The 21,903-nt window shown below is 42.5% G+C and overlaps 1 protein-coding gene and 1 pseudogene across 1 annotated transcript in view; both read right to left on the bottom strand.

Annotated features, from left to right (window-relative positions):
* Positions 1–21,903, bottom strand: part of TOP6BL (TOP6B like initiator of meiotic double strand breaks) — a 98,680-nt gene that overhangs the window by 50,396 nt on the left and 26,381 nt on the right. The window lies entirely within an intron of this gene.
* Positions 17,050–17,194, bottom strand: LOC130040079 (uncharacterized; annotated as a pseudogene).

Here is a 21,903-nt window from a genome sequence, read left to right as displayed (position 1 = left end):
AATGCTTACTGATTACTATAAAGAGAATGAATCTGAAAGGAGATAGGATTGGGATGGAGATATGAGTACTCAAAACCACAAACTTGGACACTTTCTCTGTCCCCAGTACTATGAAAAAACATTTTCTTATTGAGGTAATGTAGGTTACCTCTTCAAATATATATATTATTGCTCATCAAAAAAAATCAATAAATTTCCAACACTGTTCACGTGAACCCTCCCTTTTTTTTTTTTTTTGACTTTTTGGGTCACACCAGACAATGCACAGGTATTACTCCTGGCTCTGCACTCAGGAATCACTCCTGGCGGTGCTGGGGGATCACATGGGATGCTAGGGATCGAACCCGGGCTGGATATGTGCAAGGCAAACGCCTGACCTGCTGTACTACTGCTCCAGCCCCTCATGTGAACCCCTTTAAACCCAACTCCTACTCCTCTAGTAAGATGACATAAAATACAGCCCAAATCCACGGATTTGTTTTGACTTTTTTTGTTGTTCCTTTGCTTTGTTATATTCCAAATACAAGTGAAATAACCCACACTGTCTTTTTACTTTTGATTTATTTTCCTTAGCATAAAATCCCTTCCAGTTCAACCCATGTTGTCACAAGAGGCAAAATATCAACTTTTAAAAAGTCACTGAAGCTCACTCTTCAAGCTCGTGTTCTCTCTTGAACACACTTTTCTTCCTCTTTTTTCCCCTCAGATTTCTAAGTAGTTTCATTCCATAAAAACTATCCTGCTTCACTGAAGGAAAAAAATAAAAGCAGATGAGTAGTAATCTGTTGTTTAAATATACCATGTTTATCTAACAATCCATTTTTTAGTACCTTAGGCGGTTTCCACATCTTAACTATTCTAAATAGTGCTGAAGTAAACACAAGTTCAACATAAAAAAGTAATAAATTTTTTATGTTTTTATATTCTTCAGATATACAAGTAAGAGTGCTGTACCATATGGCAGATCTACTTTCTATAAAAATAAAGTTCAATTTAAAATTTTGGACAACAGTGGTGCTCAGGAGCTTACTCGCGGCTCTGCATTTAGGAATCACTTCTGGTAGGCTTGGGATACCATATCTGGGGATTAAACCCAGGCTGGCGTCAAGCAAACTACCTGCTGTGCTATCTCTCCAGCCCTATGATCTTCTTTTATATTTTGAGAAATTTTCATACTACTTTTCATAGAGGCTACTAGTTTATATTTCCATCAACAACAAACAAGGGTTATATGTTTGGTTTTTTTTTTTTTTTTGCATTCTTGCTAATACTTGTTACTCATCCTTTGGCATAGGTACTCTCACAGATGTGGTGCGATATATTACTGTGGTTTTGATTTGCATTTTCGTGATGAATATTTTTCATATGCCTATTGGTCATTTGTTTGCTTTTAAAATGTCTGCCTTTCAGCTCTTCTTCCTGCTTTCTGATGGGCTCTTTAGCTGTTGAGTTATCTGAGTTCTTTTTCTTTTTTCTTTTTTTTTGGGCTGGAGCGATAGCACAGTGGTAGGGCGTTCGCCTTACAAGCGGCCAACATGGCCGACCCGAGTTCGATTCCTCCACCCCTCTCGGAGAGCCCGGCAAGCTACCGAGAGTATTGGATATGCCAGACACAGTAACAACAAAGTCTCCAATGGAGACGTTACTGGGCCCGCTCGAGCAAATCGACGATCAACGGGAGGGCCTTTACCTTTACCTTTTTACCTTTTTTTGGGGGGGGGGCACAACCAGCTGTTCTCTGAGGTTCCTCCTGACTCTGCATTCAGGAATCACTTCTGGTGATACTTGGGAGTCCACATGGGGTGTTGGGAATCAAACCTGGGTTGGCTGTGTGTAAAGCAAGCCCTCTACTCATTGTACTATCTCTCCAGCCCCAGTATTTTTATTTTTTAATGTAGGCCTATATTGTGCTAGTTTCCTCCTATCACTTTTATTGCGGCCCACAGGTTCTACTAGTTCATGACTTCATTTTCATGTTTCTGCACGCATTTGTTTCTATTTCTACTATGATTTCATTGTCTCAGGAGAGCCCGGCAAGCTACCGAGAGTATTCGATATGCCAGACACAGTAACAACAAAGTCTCCAATGGAGATGTTACTGGGCCCGCTCGAGCAAATCGACGATCAACGGGAGGGCCTTTACCTTTAGCATCTTTTAGTTTCCACATATTTGGGGAGGTTTGAGGGAATTATCCCAAGCAATATTCAGGGACCCAGGGGGGCCACTACAAAGATAGTTTGTCAAGATATATAGGTATGAAGATTCAATGCTCAGGCCCAGTACTCAGAGCCTCCACGTGTATGGAATGCACTCTAGCACTTTAAACTATCACCCTAGACCCCATATTTCAAGTTTTTCCAAATATTTTCCCTCCTTTGGTTCCGAAGCCATGCCCAGTGGGGTTTGGGTACCATGCTTACTCCTGGCAGTGCTGGGAGTCTAATGTAAGCCTCTATTGGCAAAGCATCCAGCTTTCTTTTTGTGTTTGATTTCTAGTTATCTATTACTGCAATCATGATACTTAATATAATTTCAAAATTGATTCATTTATTGACACTTGTCTGTGTCTGTGGCATTATTTTTTCTTTTTGGGTCACACCCGGCAATGCACAGGGGTTATTCCTGGCTCATACACTCAGGAATTACTCCTGGCGGTGCTCGGGGGACCGTATGGGATGCTGGGAATCGAACCTGGGTCGGCTGCGTGCAAGGCAAATGCCCTACCCGCTGTGCTATTGCTCCAGCCCTGTCTGTGGCATTTTAACTATTTTTTTATTTTAATCTTTATAGCCACCGACTTATTATTTTTATTTTATAAATAAGAAAACTGAGGCACATAGGGATTAACTTGTACATAATCACAAAATTAGCAATGGTTAATTACAATAATTAAATTTTGAGAATCCTAAATTCTTCCAATTAATTTCTCCTTTTTTCTTCTTTGTTTTTGGGCCACACCTGGAGCAATAGCACAGCGGGTAGGGCATCTGCCTTGCATGCAGCCAACATGGCTAACCCGAGTTCGATTCCTCCACCCCTCTCAGAAACCCCGAGAGTATCTCACCGGCCCGTCAAAGCCTGGCAAGCTACCTGTGACGTATTTGATATGTCAAACACAGTAACAAGTCTCACAATGTTACTGGGCCCGCTCGAGCAAATCGATGAACAATGGGAGGACAGTGACAGTGACAGTGACCTGGTGATGCTCAGGGCTTACTTCTGGTTCTGCAGTAAGGAATTACTTCTGGATGTGCTCAGGAGACCAAACGGAAGCCGGTGCTAAGGGGTCAGCAGTGCGCAAGGCAAATGCCTTACCCACTGTTTTATGACTCCAGCTCCTAAGATGACCAATTTTAAAAGCAAGAGAGAGTCACAGTGGCAGAAAGTGCCTACCTTGGAGCCTGAGAGATAGTACAGCGGGCAGAGCATTTGCCTTGCACCTCAGTTCAATCTCTAGCACCATAAATGGTCCCAAAACAAAAAGTGCCTACCTTACAAGTATGAGGTCACAAATTCCATCCCTAATGTCTTCTACATGCACCAAGTACAATCCTGAAGGCTATGCTACTTGGGACCCCCAACACAAGAGTGTATGATCTCTAGTATACACTAGGCATGTGTGAATACCACAACAGTGTGTAAACCCCAGGAAGTACAACTTAAAGTTATGTAAGCACCACACATAAAACTCTGTCACTCCTTAGAACCTGAAAAATCATGTAACTGGATAGAATATTCTTGTTAAAATGCTTATTACATCAACTGTTTGGGATGTCCAACTATTCTTTTCTGATCTGTAGAACTTCCTTCAATAACTATGCTGCAATACTTAGAGGAGTTCCTCTACAGTTTCTTCCTAGATATTGCTGCTCTCAGGATTCTATCTTTGGCTTTTGTTGTTTTAATCACAGTGTGCCTTAGAATTCTTCTACTTAAGTTTATTTTGTTTGGAACTCTGAATTTCTTAGATCTAGATATATGACTCAAATCCTCAGATTGGGGGAATTCTCAGCTATAATTTCTTAGACCAGTATTCTTCATCCTGGGCTGGAGCGACAGTACAGCAGATAGCGTGCTTGCTATCTCACATATATCACACAGCAGACTCAGGTTTGATCCCCAGCACTACATATGGTCCCCTGCAAGTTTCAAAGAGAAAGCACATGGGCACACAAGACTTGAAAGTTCGGTGGCTGAGAGCTATTCCCCTGGCCAGTCCATGGCGATTGGAGAGACAAAGGATGGGGGGAACAGAGAAACAGACTGGGCCCCAGGCTGGTTGGTAGTCAGTTTATTTCTCTCTCCTCCCGGGCGTAGTCCGATCTCTCCCCTTATAGCACAACTGTATTCGTAGTTTTGGTCATAGTCCCAGGCATCATGATTTCATCATCCTAGTCTCCTCACAGACCTCAAAGTCCTATACCCCTCTTACCCCTTACAGCATGGTTACATAGAAATCGGGGAGGGGGGGTACACATAGGTGGGGTTGAACACTGTCATAACAACAAACAGAGGTAAAGCCACTCCTTCAGGGGAACTTCTAGGGAATTAACTCAAGGACAAAATCTCATCTGAGGGTTCAGCACTCCAGATTACTAGGAGATCCGCTCAAGGTGGGATTCCATCCAGGGTGTATTGCTTTATCCTTTCCTCAGCTAATAATCCATTTAAACAATCACAGTAATTTTACTTCTTTTAATATTTCTAGTCCCATAAACGGCCATCAACGGCCAAGACTCAGAGACTATAAAAACCAGCTCCCGGAAGAGAACAGTGCAGTCTCCTGCCCCTGCGCCTGGCTATTCCTCGCCGGGACCCCTTGGAGGGGAGCGGGTTGAGCTTTCCTCCCCGCCCCGACCAGGGCTCCGGCGGCCGAAGACCTCCAGGACCAGCCACCACCATGCTGAGACCACTCTCCGCACACATGAAGGTACTGGCAGAGGGACAAAGCCACGCAGGTTCCGGGGCCGAGATCTCCAAGCCTACTCGGATTGGGGCCGAGCATCCTCCACCCAGACCCTCCAAATTCCAGTAGGCGGGGGTCACACCCACCAACTTGCCCCCTGGCGCTGTGTAATCCCATCAACGGCCAAGACTCAGAGACTATAAAAACCAGCTCCCAGAACCGCGCAGCCGCATTAGCGGGTGCGCTACATTTTATTATGACATCTTATTATCTCACTCCTACTTTGGGCAAGCTGGCAGGCTACCGAATGTAGCCTGCCCACACGGCAGAGTCTGGCAAACTCCCCGTGGCGTACCCAATATGCCAAATACCAGTAACAATGATGGGTCTCATTCTCCTAAAGAGCCTTGAATATAATCTCAGGGCTAGGATCAAAGAGACGTTACTGGGGCCTGCTCGAGGCAATCAACGAATAACAGGATGTTTTGTGATTGTGATTGTGAATATTTCTAGTCATTTTGTATGAACACAGTAAGAGATGTATTAAGTTTAAAGGTTGGCTCTTCCTGGGGACATCTTGCTATATATTCCAGACTATAGTCCTCAGCCAGATTAGTCTTTCCTAACCCCAGCAGGGTCCTTTTTGGGTCATGACAGGGTTTGTTCCATGACTTTTATTATATTATATTCCATGATCTTATTATATTTCTTATGGCACTTAGCTTGTCCCTTTCCAATGCCAGGGTAGCTTACAGCTTGACCTGGGTCCATCCAGTCCCTTTGTTGGGACCCTCCGTCAGAGGGTGTTAGGAAGTAAGGGCAACGGAGGTTTAAAAGTCAGGTAAATATGATGAATGTCCAGAAGTAAATATTATTTGGAGTCAATTAACTCCTCTGTTACAAAAGCACAGCATCAACTGTCTTCCTGTGTCTATAAAAAAAAGGACATTGCTGAAGCTGGAACAATAGCACAGTGGGTAAGGCATTTGCTTTGCATGCAGAGATCTGGGTTCAATTCCCAGCATCCCATATGGTCCCCTGAGCACCACCAGGGGTAAGCAAAGAAAAAAAGGACATTACCAAATCATACAAATGACATAAAGGAAAGGGAAAAGCAATATAGGATTATTAGTGCTTGATGGAATTTGGTGTGCCTCAGGGGCACTGTTGTGGAAGTAACTCAATAAATCTAATCTCCCTGTGGGAGGTGCAAGGACAATCCAATGTTATCCAATAGTCCCCTGAGTCTGTCAGAAGTGATTCCTCAATGGAGAGCCTGGACTTCTGAGCACTGCTGGTGTGGTTCCAAAACAAAAAATAAATAAATAGTTCCTTCCCATTCTCTCCTTCCTCTCCCTTGGGAACTTCTAAAATTTGGATATTGTTACCTTTACATTTTTTATTTCATAATTCTCTGACATTGTCCTTTCTTTCCATTCTTTTTTTTTTTTTGCATGACCCCCAAACAATCTTTTATTCCAAACCAACCAGCAAGAGAGCAGGAAGTGGCCCAGGCAACCCTAGGTATCCTATTGCTATAGGACTGCAGGTTGGTTTTCTTTGGGGCCTGCACCTCCAGGATGCCCTCCATGTAGTCCTCATAGATGAGCTTGTGGCACCTCTGCGCAGTGTGATTGTGCTCGCCTCCACATACACGAACCTGTTAAAGTCATCCATGCAGCGAGTGAGCTCGTACTTGACATCAGGACCAATGTTCATCTCTCAACAGTGGATCTGCATGATTCTGGCCCTGGCCTCCTCTTTGGGTATTGAGAACTCAAATCTTATGGTCCAAATGGCCTGGGCGGATAGGGGCACGGTCCAGGATGTTCACCCTGTTGGTGGCTGCAATAGAACCCATCCAGCTGGTGCAGAAGCTCCAGCATCACTCTCTGTACTTCCCCAACCTTCTCGCTGTCAAGGAGCATCCAACTTAACAATGAAGATGATCAATGGGGCTTTCTTCTCAGTGAGGGCAAGAGCGTCCTGAACCAGCTTAGCTCCATCTCCAAGTAACATCTGCAACAGTTGGAGACCAGCCAGCTTTGAAAGTGGCCTTGGTCTGTGTGGCACAGGCTCGGGTCAAGGGTGTCTTTTTGGTACCTGGGGGACCATACTTCAGTACCCCTTTGAGAACTGAATCTGCTGATGCATCCATCCAGTGAGTTTTTAGTTAACTAACATGCTCTTCTCTACTGTTTATTGACTTCAATTGCAGTTTTCTTATGCCATCACTTATACTTTCTTTGTTGGAGATCTGCTCTATCATTTCCTTCAATTTATTAAATAGCCTTACCATTGTCACTTTGGTTTTTTGGTTTTGCTTTTGGATTTTTGGGGCCACTCCCCATTGGTGCTCAGAGCTAACTCCTGGCTCTACACTCAGTGTTCACTCCTAGCAGGCTCAGGGGATTATATGGGGTGCCAGGGGTTGAACCCGGGTCAGCCTCATGCAAAGCAAGTGCCCTACCTGCTATACTTTCTCTGTATCCCCACTATAGTCACTTTAAAGTTATCATGATAGGCTATGTACCACTGAGTGTCTGAGATATTTTCCAGATTTCAACACTTGCATCATGTCTATTGTGCTCTAAAAGCTAGGGGTGAGGTTCTGGGGTTTTTTTTGGGGGGGGCACACCCGGCGATGCACAGGGGGTATACTCCTGACTTTGCACTCAGGAATTACTCCTGTTGGTGCTTGGGGAACTATATGGGATGCTGGAAATCGAACCCAGCTCAGCTGCATGAAAGGCAAACACCCTACCCGCTGTACTATCACTCCAGCCCAGACGTTCTCGTTTTATAAAGGGTTGGGAAGCAATCTGAAGTTCGTATTCACCAATTCCACAAAGAGTTTACTATATTTGGCTACAATTAAGACTTTACAGCATAAAACCATGCTCCCTCCCTGCTTTCATAGCACCCAGTGCCTCAGCCTGGCCCCATTTGCCTCAATCCTTGAGTTTGGGCTGCTGAACCAGCCTTATTTCTCAGATCAAACTCCTTCCTGAAACTACTATGAATGTGAGCACTCAGATGTGCCTTGAGGAAGGGATGGTCCTTTGCTTCACATGGTGTCACTGGTTGCTTTCTGCCTGTCACCTAAACCTGTAGCACTGGTACATCACCTTCCTGCCTGGGGCTGCATCTGTGTGCCCCACTGCAAATGCTGGTGTGGGATCCTGGTCCAGCTCTCATCAGGTCTTGTGTGAGGCAAGATTAATAGGCTGGGTGAAATTTTAGTCTGTTATATCTCCTGTTATATCTCTCCACTTTGTCCCTCCTCAATTCTGGGGCCTCATTCTGAGCTCCTTACTGTTTGAGTAACTCAGAGTTGTCTGCTGTTCTTTCTTGCATACTTCCTCCACAGGGCCCATTACAGAATCTTTTTGTAGTTTCTGTGTTTTGTGCATGTTGGACCTGGAGTGATTCACAGAGCACCCTTCTCCACCGTGACCCTGCTTCCCCTGATTTTCATTTCTTTTTTGTATTTGAATTTTGCAAATGTTCTATAATGAGTATGTATTTATTTTATAATTAGAAAACAATTGTTAAATTGTAAAAAAAATATAATAGGGGTTAGTATTAACCTTTCAGGAATGATTTTGATAAAATGACTAAAGTGAAGAAAACAATTTATAAGGAACTAAGAAGCTGAGTAAATAAGAGTAGGTAAGAGTAGTGAAAATGTTACCTTAAAAATGTAATAAAGAGGAAAAAAAAACAGGAGATTTGGGGACTGATTTTTGTTCCTTGTTTGGCAAGAACAGAAAAGACCTAACAACATTTACATATAGGGCAAAGAAGATAGTACAAGAGAGGCAACAACTTAAATAGCAAAAGCTGAGGTGACATTAGTTCAACAGGAAGCAATAAGAGTTGAGAGAAATAGCATATTTATCATTTTGAAAGAATTGGAAAGACAGACTAAAAATATCTTTCATGTTCTTTACAAAGCATTCTATGTTTGGCTCTTCTGTTTTTTTTTTTTGTTTGTTTGTTTAGTAACTTTTTTTTAAGTGTTGGGAACTAAACCCAGGGTCTCACACATGCAAGGCATATGTTCTACCACTGAGTTTTATCCCTAGCCCACTTTATACTTTTTCAAATTGCTTTCACATTATAAAATTTAAAACTACTTGGAGAAAAAAAAACTATGCAGTTTTGGGTTTGTGTCTTGGTTTGTGGGCCAAACTTGGCAGTGCTTGGAAGATTCTGCTGGATCAGTGCTTGGGAGATCATGCAGTGCCAGGAATAAAATTCAGGGCTCTGATATGCAAAGTATGTGCTCCACTCCATTGAACTCTGTCCCTGTACCCCCTCCAAAAAACGTTTTTACTTTTTCATATCAAAACATTGAGGTTAATAAATAAAAAGCAGAATTTAAATTTTTCATTTTTGAGAGTCAAGGAGATAACTCTGCATAAAGGAGCCCCAGGTTCAATCCTTGCACCACATGGTTCCCTGAATACATAAAAGGAATTTGAACTTTCAACTTTACTTTTTGTTTTTGGGCACACTCAGCAGTGCTCAAGGCTATACTGCCCAGCAGTCACCCCCAACAATGCTCAGGGGACTATGCAGTGCCAGAAATCAAAGTACTGAAATGGGAATAGCTCTGAGCACTGCCAGGTGCAGCCCAAAAAACAAAAATAAAAAATTTAAATTTTGAAAAGTTTTTATATGGTGACTCCCACCTATATTTTATTTTCTAAGAAAATAACATACAAAAGGAGCAAGAAAATAAAATTACCTCATGTGGTTGATGTCAGAGTTAGGAATACTATTTCTGTTTCATCTCCCTTTTCTTCTCTTTTTGCTGTTATTATTGTGATGGCTTAAAATCACACATGGTTGGTTGTGGTGTTCACACACTTGGTTGAGGTGCTCACCAGAAGTCATACACAACCCAGATTCTTCTCCAATAGCTATTTTACAGTTTAATGCTATCAACACTTAGATCTACGTTTATCATCCTTTTTAGAGAATTTTTGTGGTTGTTATTGTTTTTAGCCCACACTCGGCGGTTCACAGGGCTTACTCTGGCTCTGTGTTCAGGGATCACTTCTGGCATGACTCAGGGGTCTATATAATGTGTCGGAGATCCAACTCCCAGTTGTCCACATGCAATGGAAAATGCCCTATCCACTGTACTATTGCTCTGGCTCCTTAGGGAAATTTTTTATACACATTTATACCTATTCAATTAAAAACACTGTCATAACATAAAATAATTTCATAGTAAAATTATAAGTAAATTAAAAGTAAAATTAGAAGCCAAAGAGATAGGACAGTAGGCGGAAGCAATATTTCAGTAAGTAGGGCGTTTGCCTTGAACTCAGCCGACCCAGGTTAGATCCCTGGCATCCCATACGGTCTATCCAGCACCGGCAGGAGTAATTCCTGAGTGCAGAGCCAGGAGTAACCCCTGAGCATCGCTGGGTGTGACCCAAAAAGAAAAAAAAAGAGATAGTACAGCAAGTATGCCTAGGGTAGAGCTGTTTGATCCTGGAACCCCCCGTATGGTCCCCAGAACCCTGCTGGGAGTAATCACTGAGCACAGAGTGAAGAGTAAACCCTGCGCACTGTTGGTATGGTCTAAAAAGCAAAATAAATATGCATATTTTAAATGATTTAAAAATAAAAGTAAAATTAATACAAGTTAGTTTTCACATATAAATATCTTATGTTTTTCAAAAAACCATAAAGTAGCTGACCTATGACTAGTATGGAACAAGAGATCCTTGAATTACAACTTAGTATTTCAAATTTAATTACAATGAGAATTTGAAGAACTACAACTACAACTAGAAAGAACTATAACTCAGACCACTTCAATTATCTCAGTAAAATAGAAAGCAGAGATAATTTGTTTAAAAGAGTTCAGACATTTTGTGACAATATATATCCATGTATGTGTATATATGTGTATACACACATATATCCATTATTTCGTCAATTTGTCTATTGCCTCGAGCAGGCCCCAGTAACGTCTCTTTGATCCTAGCCCTGAGATTATATTCAAGGCTCTTTAGGAGAATGAGACCCATCATTGTTACTGGTATTTGGCATATTGGGTACGCCACGGGGAGTTTGCCAGACTCTGCCGTGTGGGCAACCTACATTCGGTAGCCTGCCAGTTTGTCCAAAGTAGGAGTGAGATAATAAGATGTCATAATAAGATGTCCGGTTCCGGGAGCTGGTTTTTATAGTCTCTGGGTCTTGGCCATTGATGGGATTACACGGCGCCAGGGGGCCAGTTGGTGGGTGTGACCCCCGCCTACTGGAGTTTGGAGGATCTGGGTGGAGGATGTCTGGCCCCAATCCGAGTAGGCTTGGAGATTTCGGCCCCGGAACCCGCATGACTTTGTCCCTCTGCCAGTACTTTCATGTGTGCGGAGAGTGATCTCAGCATGGTGGTGGCTGGTCCTGGAGGTCTTCGGCCGCCGGAGCCCTGGTCGGGGCTGGGAGGAAAGCTCAACCCGCTCCCCTCCAAGGGGCTCCAGCGAGGGCAGCGAGGCGCAGGGGCAGGAGACTGCACTGGTCTCTTCCGGGAGCTGGTTTTTTATATCCATTATGGTGGATATAAATGATAAAAAACTAAAATAAACAATCATTATTAAACAACCCTAATAGAAATTCATTTTGAATTTGTAGTGTACCCAAGGTTCTGTTTTATAGTTTATACTAAATAGTGTTTGGCATCTTGGAAATGAGGGTGGAAAAAAGTGAACAATGGGGATTACCTAAACTTAGAAACTGGAAAGAAAGAAAAGGTAAAAAGTCAAGGCATAAGGGGATTATACTGTGCTAAGTAGTTACCCAAGAGTAGGAGCCGAGTAGGGGTGCCAGAATGGAAGTAAAGACAGGGGAAGAAGGGAATTCAAGAAACTTCGAAAATATAATTCACATTCCAAAAAATTCACCACGTTTTAAGTATATAATTCAGTGACTTTTAGCATATTCACAAGGTTATATAGCCATCATCACATTTTTATCACCCCAAAAAGAAACCTCATGCCCGATATTAGTCACTACCCATTCTTTCCTCCTCCCATTAGTCTACTTTGGATGTGTCTCTATGGAACTGCCTATTTTAGACATTTCGTAAAAATGGAATCATAATATGTAGCCGTCTGTGCAGTGCTGCTTTCATTTAGCATGTTTTCAAAATTCAAGATGTATGGAAGCTTATGTCTTACATTTGGAGGGTTCTCAGGCTCCAGAACTATGAGAAATAAATTTCTGAATTTCAAGCCACCCTATTTGTGGTTCAGCAAATTAAGACAACATTTATACAAATGACCAATAAGTCTAAAAAGAATGTATTTTCATTTGCTTTTTGTTTTTGTTTCTTGGCCACATCCAGAGGTTCCCAGTGTTTACTCCTGGCCCTGTGCTCAAGAATCACTCCCAGTGGGGTGCAGGAGACCATACAGAATGCCAGGTATTGAACCTGGCTCAGCCACAATCGAGGCAAGCACCTTACTTCCTTTACTATCTCTCTGGCTCCAAGAATACTTTTTCAATTTTTTAAAATTTTTGGTCTTTTAAGGTCACACCCACAATGCTCAGGGGTTACTTCTGACTCTGCACTCAAGAATTACTCTTGGTGGTCCTCAGGGGACCATATGGGTTGCTGGGAATCAAATCCAGATCAGCCACGTGCAAGGCAAACGCCCTACCCACTGTACTATCACTCTGGCCCCCTAAGAATACATTTTTAAAAGTGGACCTATGGTCTCATATACAATGTCTTTATAAAAGACTAACCACAAGGTCAACTCAGGAAATAATTCTCAAAATGTCTCTTTATCCCACAGCAACCAAATTCACTACTAAAGGTAAATAATATTTTGTGCCAAAGAGATGAAAGCAATAGGTATGCATTTCATTACTGGATAAGGGGTAAAAACAATTCAAGTATTTTTTAAGTCAAAGCAGATCAAGGTAGGCTAGCTCACTGAGTAAAAGTCACAAGTAGGGTAGATTAACTTTCAACTGAAAGTTCTAATAAAAACTACGGTTTTATTGCTTTTTTACTATACAAGTTTGAAAGGAAAAGAGAAAACTGTCAAGGTTCACCTTTTCATCTCCTTACCTTTTTTTTTTTCTTTTTTGTTTTTTGGGCCACACCCAGCTGTGCTTTACCCTGGCTCATCACTCAGGGATCACTTTTGGCAAGCTCAGGGGACCATATGGAATGCTAGGGATGGAACCCAAGTCAGCCAAGTGCAAGGACAATGCCCTGCCTGCTGTGCTATCACTCCAACCCCATTTCCTTATTTTTTGCATCAATTTTTTTTTCTCTTTGGGCCACAGCCGGCAATACACAGGGGTTATTCCTGGCTCTGCATTCAGGAATTACTCCTGGCGGAGCTCAGAAGACCATATGGGTTGCTGGGAATCGAACCCGGGTCGGCCACGTGCAAGGCAAACGCCCTACCCACTGTGCTATCGCTCCAGCCCCTGCATCAACTTTTAAATATATTCTTAAAAAAAATTTAGGGGACCAGAGAGATAGCACAACGGGTAGGACACGTGCCTTGCATGCCAATGACCCAGGTTCAATCTCTGGCATCCCATGTGGTCCCCAGAGCATCACCAGGAGTAATTCCTGAGTGCAGAACCAGGGGTAACCCCTGAGTATTGCCAGATTTGGCTCAAACACTGGAAAAAAAATTTAGTCTTGGGCCACACCCACCCTGAGGGGGCCACTACTGGGAGTAACCAGGGGACTATAAAATGCTGAGGATGGAACAGGAACTCTGACATGCTAAGTATGTGCTTCAACCTGTTGGACTATCTCTCCATCATCTTAATCTTTAATCAATCTTCTTTTGATAAAATCTTTCCCATGTGATATGCAAATTTTGCAGCAAGAGGCTTTAGAATCCATCAAAAGCTTGAGGATTTAAGGGTAGTTGCCAAGGATAACCTATGACCTACGAGTTCACCAACTTATCTGTAAGTTTAGTTTATGACATTGAAATAAGTCATAAATATTTTTATTCTTTGAATATAGAAATCTTTTTTAAAAAAAGTTTTAAGCATGCGAAATTGTACATCTAGAGTTCACCCTCATGAGTATTTCAACCTGAAACTGTCAATTCTCAAACAAAAAGCAGTACTCCTCACTTTTCTTCCCAAAAACATTAACAAATAGGAAAAAAACTACTTTTTAAAACATCTCCCTAATTTCAAAATGTAAAGAAAGGAGGAAGAAATTAAACTATCATAACCAGCATAGCCATGTATCAATAGTTTCAATGGCAAATCAGTCCTCCCTACTTTTCACAAAGAAGATATTCTTACCTAGTACTTTGAAGGGGGGGAAAAAAGGGCTATAAATGTGTTTTGTTGTTGTTGTTGTGTTTTGGTTTGTTTATGGGCACACACCTTGTGGTTTATAAAGTGCTCAAGGGTTTACTCCTGGCTCTAGACTCAGGAATCACTCCTGGCAGGCTTGGAGGACCATATGGGATGCTGGGCACTGAACCTGGGTCGGTTGTATGCAAGACAAGCGCCCGACTGGCTGTGCTATCTATCACTCTAGTCCCAAAAGTTCTGATTTGGGAAAGCACTTGATATTTTTTCCCCACATTTTATTAAAGCACTGTGGTTTACCAAGTTACTCAGTTGAGTTTTAGAAATACAATACTGTAGCATTAATCCCACCACAGGTGTCAACTTCCCTCCACCAATGTTCCCAAGTTCTCTCACATTTCCCCTCTCCCCAGCCTGCCCTCTCAACAGGCCCCTTTCTAAGTTTGGTTGATCATGCATGGGTCTCTGATTTCAGTGTTGCTGACTCTATGGTTTGGATATTTGGCTCTGTCATTGCTTGTACCTGACTCCCCTGTCCTGGCCCTGTTGCTTCTCATCTGTCTCTCCCCCAACTCCCCTCCACACTTTCTTCATTTCTCCTCCTTGTACGCTGGGAAACACTTGATATTTTTTAAAAAATTACTGGCCAAATTGTATTTTATTTTCAAAAAATTAATTAGAGGCTGAAACGATAGCACAATGGGTAGGGCGTTTGCCTTGGACGCAGCCAACTCAGGTTCGATTCCCAGCATCCCATATGGTCCTCCAAGCACCAACAGGAGTGAATCTTGAGTGCAGAGCCAGGAGTAACCCCAGAGCATCACTGGGTGTGACCCCCCACCAAAAAAAGCCAGGTGATAGTATAATGGATAGGCATGTGCCCAATCCAGATTCAATCCTAAGTACCACATGACCTCTGGAGCATTGCTGGGTATGGCCCTAGAGGCCCCTGAGTACCTCTAAGTCCCCAGCATCACAGGGCCCAAGCAATACTGTATCCTCAGGTCCAAGCATTGAACCACTGGTCCAGCTGGCCAAGATACTCTAGGGAGTATCTCCTAGAGCCCCTTGAGAACCTCTCGGAAGGCCTCCCTTCAAAAAAAAATTATTTTGGTAAATATGAAAATGAAGGGGAGAATTCTAAAAGACAACAAATAAATAAATAGAGATATAAGAAACTAAAGAACAAACAGAGGCCTATAAACATGGCTTTGTACATAATACCTCATCTTATAACTCTTTTCTTTTTTTTTTTTCACTAGACATGATAGGAAGTTGCTTTTTGATTTCGATAAACAGAATAAAACAGCTGTGTTCCACAAAACTGATATTTATGATAGAAATAATCCTACGTAAATGAAGAAGTATACAAATGGATATAAAATGTATTTCTAGGCCTGGAGAGATAGTACAATGAACAGAGCACATGTCTTTTATGTGGCTGACCCAGGTTAACTCCCTGGCATCCCATCTGGTCCCCAAGGTCCAGCCAGAAGTGATCCCTGAGTGCAGAGCCAAGAGTAGGCCCTGAACATCACCAGGTGTGACCAAAAAAAACAAAATTAAAATTTATTTCTAAATAAATGGATAATGATATGATATAGAATATGAAACTAATCTGAAAATATTTTTAAAAATAACATTTTATACTAATGAATGTCACCCTTCAAATAAGAGGATATTGGGGACTAAAGAGATAATACCAGGCACTTAAGGAATTTGCACACAAACAACTCTGGGTCAGTCTCTGGCACCATATATGGTTCCCTGAGCACTACCAGGAGTGATCACAGAGCAAAGAGCCAGGACAAAGCCCAGTATAACATCACTGGGTGTAACCCCAAAACAAACCACAACAAAAAAGATTATTTTATTTGAAAAAACAGCAGGAGACACAGTACAAAGGAAGGCACTTGCCTTCCATGGACCTCATCTTGCTTTGATCTCTGGTACTAAAAATGATCCTCTGAGCACCACTAGTAGTGACTGCTGGGCACAGATCCAGAAGTAAGTCCTGAATACAGCCAAGTAAAGGCCCAGGTTCAATCCCCAGCACACATATAGTCCCCCAAGTCCATCAGAAATGATCCCTGAGCACAGCCAGGAATAGCCTCTGAGCACTTCCCAGTGTGGCCCAAAAGAAAGAAGAAAAAGGAATGTAACAATAGTGCGTAGGGTCTTGAACGTGACCAACTCAGGTTCAATCTCTGGCATCCCATATGGTCTCCTAAGCACCGCCAGGAGTAAATCCTGAGTGCGGAGACAGGAGTGACCCCTGAGCAATGCCAGGATGTGACCCAAAAAGCCGAAAACAATGAAAAAAAGAATAAAGGTCTCAAATAATATGATCTGAGGTGTTTTACTATAATAAGTAATAGAGATTCATTAAGGAAGGAATATAAAATTGCATTTAATAATAAGTAATTTAAGAAATAGTTCTATGAATAAATACAAAATTAACTAGATTTGATAATGGAGGAGGAGGGCCAGAGAACGTACAGTAAAGCTTGCAATGCTTACCTTGTATGTTGTTGACCTAAATTTGATCCTCAATATCACATATTCCCTGAGTACTACCAGGAATAAGCCCTAAACACTGAAAGTTGTGCCCATTTCCAAATTTATTTTAAAAATTTAAAAAATAATAGTGGGATGAAAGCAAACTACCCCCCCCCATAAAATAGTCCAAACTTTCATCCTGGAGAATTATGAGAATGTTAGTAGCACCAAAAGAAATAAAAACATTACACAATACATTAGTTTCCAGGAAACTAACCCTAGTATATTTAATTTATTTATTTATTTACTTTTGCGAATCAGATAGGAGCGATTAGGGTGTTCTGAGCCCTAATCACCCCTAATCACTCAGAGACATTAATCACGAATCATGCGAACTCCAATCAGCATGTTCCATCTGCCTTCTCAAGAAAAGAGCAGGTAAGGATTATCCTACCTGACAATCTAACCCTAGTTTAGACATGTTGCATATTTACCAGAGAAACATGCAAATAAAATTGATAATTAAAGCTATTCCACTGGAGTTTAAGGAAAAAATTAGTGATAGAAGGGAAAAAATAAGTCTCATTAGCATATGAGTGATAGGGTAAATAATAAAAGTAGAAAAGCTATCTCTAAAGTAAATACAGAATAATGATGCCAATAACATGGGGAAAAAACATATTGCTAGCTGAATTTTGGAAAATGTTATCTAGATTACCAAAGAACTAAGAAAATAAATTAGATTTGATAATGGAGGGGAGCCCCTCTCAGAGAGCCCGGCAAGCTACCGAGAGTCTCTCACCCGCATGGCAGAGCCTGGCAAGCTCCCCGTGACGTACTCGATATGCCAGACACAGTAACAACAAAGTCTCCAATGGAGACGTTACTGGGCCCGCTCGAGCAAATCGATGATCAACGGGAGGGTCTTTACCTTTTTACCTTTTAATGGAGGGGAAAGGCAAGAGACAGTATACTACGGCTTGCAACGCTTACCTTGCATGCTTGTTAACCTGAGTTTGATCCTCAATATCACATAGCCCCTGAGCAAAGAAGCATTTAAACATACATAACTCCCTTAAAGTACTTAACAGCTGGCAGAACTTCCTCTTTTTGCCAGGCAGATGGTCAATAAAGCTTTACTGGAAAGGACCCAAGAAATAATAAAAGGACCAAGAAATAATAGAGGGTAGGGTTTTGCCTTGCATGAAGCCAAGCTGGGTTTGAATCTGGCATCCATAGTCCTGCCAGGAGTGATCCTCAAGCACAGAGGCAGGAATAAGCCACTGATCCTGGGCTGGAGCGATAGCACAGCAGGTAGGGCGTCTGCCTTGCACGCAGCCAACATGGTCGACCCGAGTTCGATTCCTCCGCCCCTCTCGGAGAGCCCGGCAAGCTACTGAGAGTATTTGATATGCCAGACACAGTAACAACAAAGTCTCCAATGGAGACGTTACTGGGCCCGCTCGAGCAAATCGATCCTGATATATATGTTAATAATAATAATGGTAATAATAATAAAGCTTTACTGAAAAAAAGCATGTTCCTACCAAAAAAGAACTAGGAAAAGACAACATAAAACCATGAGATCAATCCCTGGTGCTGCCAAATGTGTCAAGCACAACTCTGACAGTTCTGCTGTTTCTACTTGGCATCTTTGCTGTCTGTGATCCCTAGTGACAAAAGCAATTCCCAGTCTCACCACAGCCAGGTGTGGAACACCACCACTAAAGGATAAGGTCCCTAGGCAAGCATCACAACTAAAAGATGTATGCACCACGTGGCCAGGAATGCAACCCCCAGCAAGCATTTGTGTGAGCAACTCACGGACCCCCCCCCCCCAAGTGAGACTACAATGAGTGCACTGATATGAACAAGTGTGATCCTCACTCACACTACAACCAGACACCACAATAATAATATCAATGAAAGGAAGGAGAAGAAAAAAGAGAAGTATAAACACTAGGGGAAAAAATAGAAATTATCTTGATCATTGCTTATTACTTCAGCTTTAATGAAATATATTTTGTATTAGAATTCATCTGAAGTTTTCCAGATTCAAAGAAAAAAGTCGCTTGATATAATCCTGACAGGACAGATTCAAGAGTAAAGAGATGGCTGGTTCTACAACAGTACAATTTCCCTGAAGAGAAACCTTATTTCAGACACTGAGAGAAATCAAATGAACAATACAGGTCAATATAGTTAGCAAACTGAATTCTCAAAGGCATTCATTTTGTATAGACCCCTAAATCTTTAGCATCTGGAAGTCTGATGGCTAATGAGTCACCATTCAGACACTCCCTGATGAAGCTAATTAAACAGTGTAAAGATTTTTAAATGGACCAATTGAAAGCAGATTGCTAAAAATGCTAAATAACCATTGTAATAAAGACATAATTAATGCTGCATAATCCAGAGCTAAGGGATTCAAGTCTTAGTCTCGGACAATTTCCTTTGTGGGTTTCACTGAGTCATTTTTGCTACTAATTAGTAAGAATAAATAGCATTATTAAGTGGAGGTTGGTATTATGAGTCCCAAACACCTGGAAAAAAGACAAGCTAAAGCTGGATACAAAAAAGTAAGACTGACTAAAAGCAAGTGACTCAATTTTCATGTACTTACTATACAACACTTCCTCTTTGTACAAAAAGTTAGTCACCTCCACCTTATCTCAAGGACAGAAAAGGAGTAAATAAATATGCATAAGACTTCTCTGAGCTCTTTAAAGCAACATTTCCATTAAACTAAGTCACCATGACACAAACTGCCTAAGTCTGTATAAATATAACACAATATACTCAACTCAGTACTTTCTTCCAGTATCAGGAAACCATGAGAAGACCACTCCCTGTACTTTTTTATTGGCGAGGAGGAGTTGGGCCATACCTAGGAGTGCTCAGGGATCACTTCTGGTGGGGCACAAGGGGAAGAGATAAGGTGCTAGGGATAGAACCCAAATCAGCCATTGCAAGGCAAATGCTATACCCACTGTACTATAGCTCTGACCCCATTTCCAGGACTTCAAGTGTTTTTTACTAGTTTCAAAGCATTTTCAAAAATATTATCTAGAAAAGTAGCAATAGATGTGATCCAACTTCTCACTGTACAGACAAGTTATGTATAGGTTTCTTTGAAGGAAATACTTATTGCCTAATGATTTATTTTTTTTACTCATTACACAGTACCTTTATGTATAATAACTGGAATAATGGCATTACAAATGAATTTCCATTCTTTGCATTATCCAAAAAAGGCATAATCCAAAAAAATGTAAGACTGAGACTCACAAATGAATCTGAGAAGACAACAGCGCACTGCAGAAATGTCTCCAGACCCCGTGCCAGGCTGATTTCACGAGGGCACCTCAGAGGGGAGCCAGTGTAGTCCCTTCGCCTGTCCCAAATGAACCCCAGCAACTGCAAACCTCCAGAACTCTACCAAAGTACCCAGGTATGTGGGACCAGCCCCGGGACCCGCCCCGGGACCCGCATGACTTTGTTCCTCTGCCAGTACCTTCATGCGTGTGGAGAGTGGTCTCAGCATGGTTCTGGCTGGTTCTGGAGGTCTTCGGCTGCCGGAGCTCTGCTCGGGGCGGGGAGGGAAACTCAACCCGCCCCTCTCCAAGGGGCCCCGGGGAGGACAGCCAGGCGTGGGTGGCAGGAGACTCTGCCTGAAATCTCCAAGGAGGATGCTTGGATTGGGGATGAGCATCCTCCACCCAAATCCTCCATCTTCCAGTAGGCAGAGGTCACACCCACCAACTGGCCCCCTGATGCCATGTAATCCCATCAACAGCCAAGACCCAGAGACTATAAAACCCAGCTCCCGGAAGAGAACAGTGCAGAGTCTCCTGCCCCTGCGCCTGGCTGTCCTCGCCAGGGTCCCTTGGAGGGGGACGGGTTGAGTTTCCCTCACCACCCTGAGCAGAGCTTTAGCAGCCGAAGACCTCCAGAACCAGCCACAACCATGCTGAGACCACTCTCCACATGCATGAAGGTACTGGCAGAGGAACAAAGGCATGCGGGTCCCAGGGCTGAGATCTCCATGCTTGCTCAGATCAGGGCTGAGCATCCTCCACCCAGACCCTCCATCTTCCAGTAGGCAGGGGTCACACCAACTGGTCCCCTGGCGCCATGTAATCCCATCAATGGCCAAGACCCAGAGACTATAAAACCCAGCTCCCAGAAGCGACATCTTATTATCTCATTCTTACTTTGGACAACCTGGCTGGCTACCGAATGTAACCTGCCCACACGGCAGAGTCTGGCAAACTCCCTGTGGCGTACCCAACATGCCAAATACCAGTAACAATGACGGGTCTCATTCTCCTAACCCTGAAAGAGCCCTGAATATGGCACTTTTTAAAATCTCAGGGCCAGGACGAAGGAGACGTTACTGGGGCCTGCTCGAGGCAATTGACAAACAGGATGATCGTGATCATGATCATGGGACCAGTGACTGAAAATTCCAGGCCTCATGGAGCCAGGAATGGGTCGCCTCTCCCCATCCCAGCCCTTAGGTGCTGTGGCAGTCACACCCATGTACTGCCTCAGGATATCATTTAAGTGCATTAACAGCCATGATCCAGAGACTCACAAAAGAACCTCGGAAGAGAGCAGTATGCTGCAGAGATGTCTCCAGACCTAAATTATTTAAAATTTAGAATTATAGGAGTGTGTGGCTGCAAAAGCAGTCATGTGACATTTTGTACTATTCACTACAAGCAATACAAAATAAATTATTTAGCATCTATCTGTGGGCAGTCTTGAGTAGTGGTGGGAAAATTTGAAATAATGGTGGTGGGAAAGTATAACAGTGGAGGAATTGGTGGTAAAATATTGAATGTAATCAATATTGTGGACAACTTTATGAAAATAAACTTGAAAAAAATTTTTTAAATGGAAGACTAATTATAGAGATGATTTGAAGGGTTGGGGGTTGGAGCAATATCCGGTTGTGTTCGGGGCTTTCCTGGCTCTGTACTCAAGGGTCACTCCTGGAGGTGCTAGGGGAGGCAGGACCATATGAGGTATCTAAATGGGGTCAGCTGCATGAAAGGCAAGAGCCTTAATCCCCATACTATCTCTCCCTCTCCAGTTCCTTCTAAGATGTTTTTGAAGTTGTTAAATAGTAATTTAAAAAACAAACAGGGGCTGGAGTGATAGCACA

The sequence above is a fragment of the Sorex fumeus genome, unplaced genomic scaffold (genome assembly GCF_029834395.1).
Source record: "Sorex fumeus unplaced genomic scaffold, SorFum_2.1 ptg000093l, whole genome shotgun sequence".
Classification (NCBI taxonomy): Eukaryota; Metazoa; Chordata; class Mammalia; order Eulipotyphla; family Soricidae; genus Sorex; species Sorex fumeus.
This window is presented reverse-complemented; position numbering and strand designations above follow the sequence as displayed.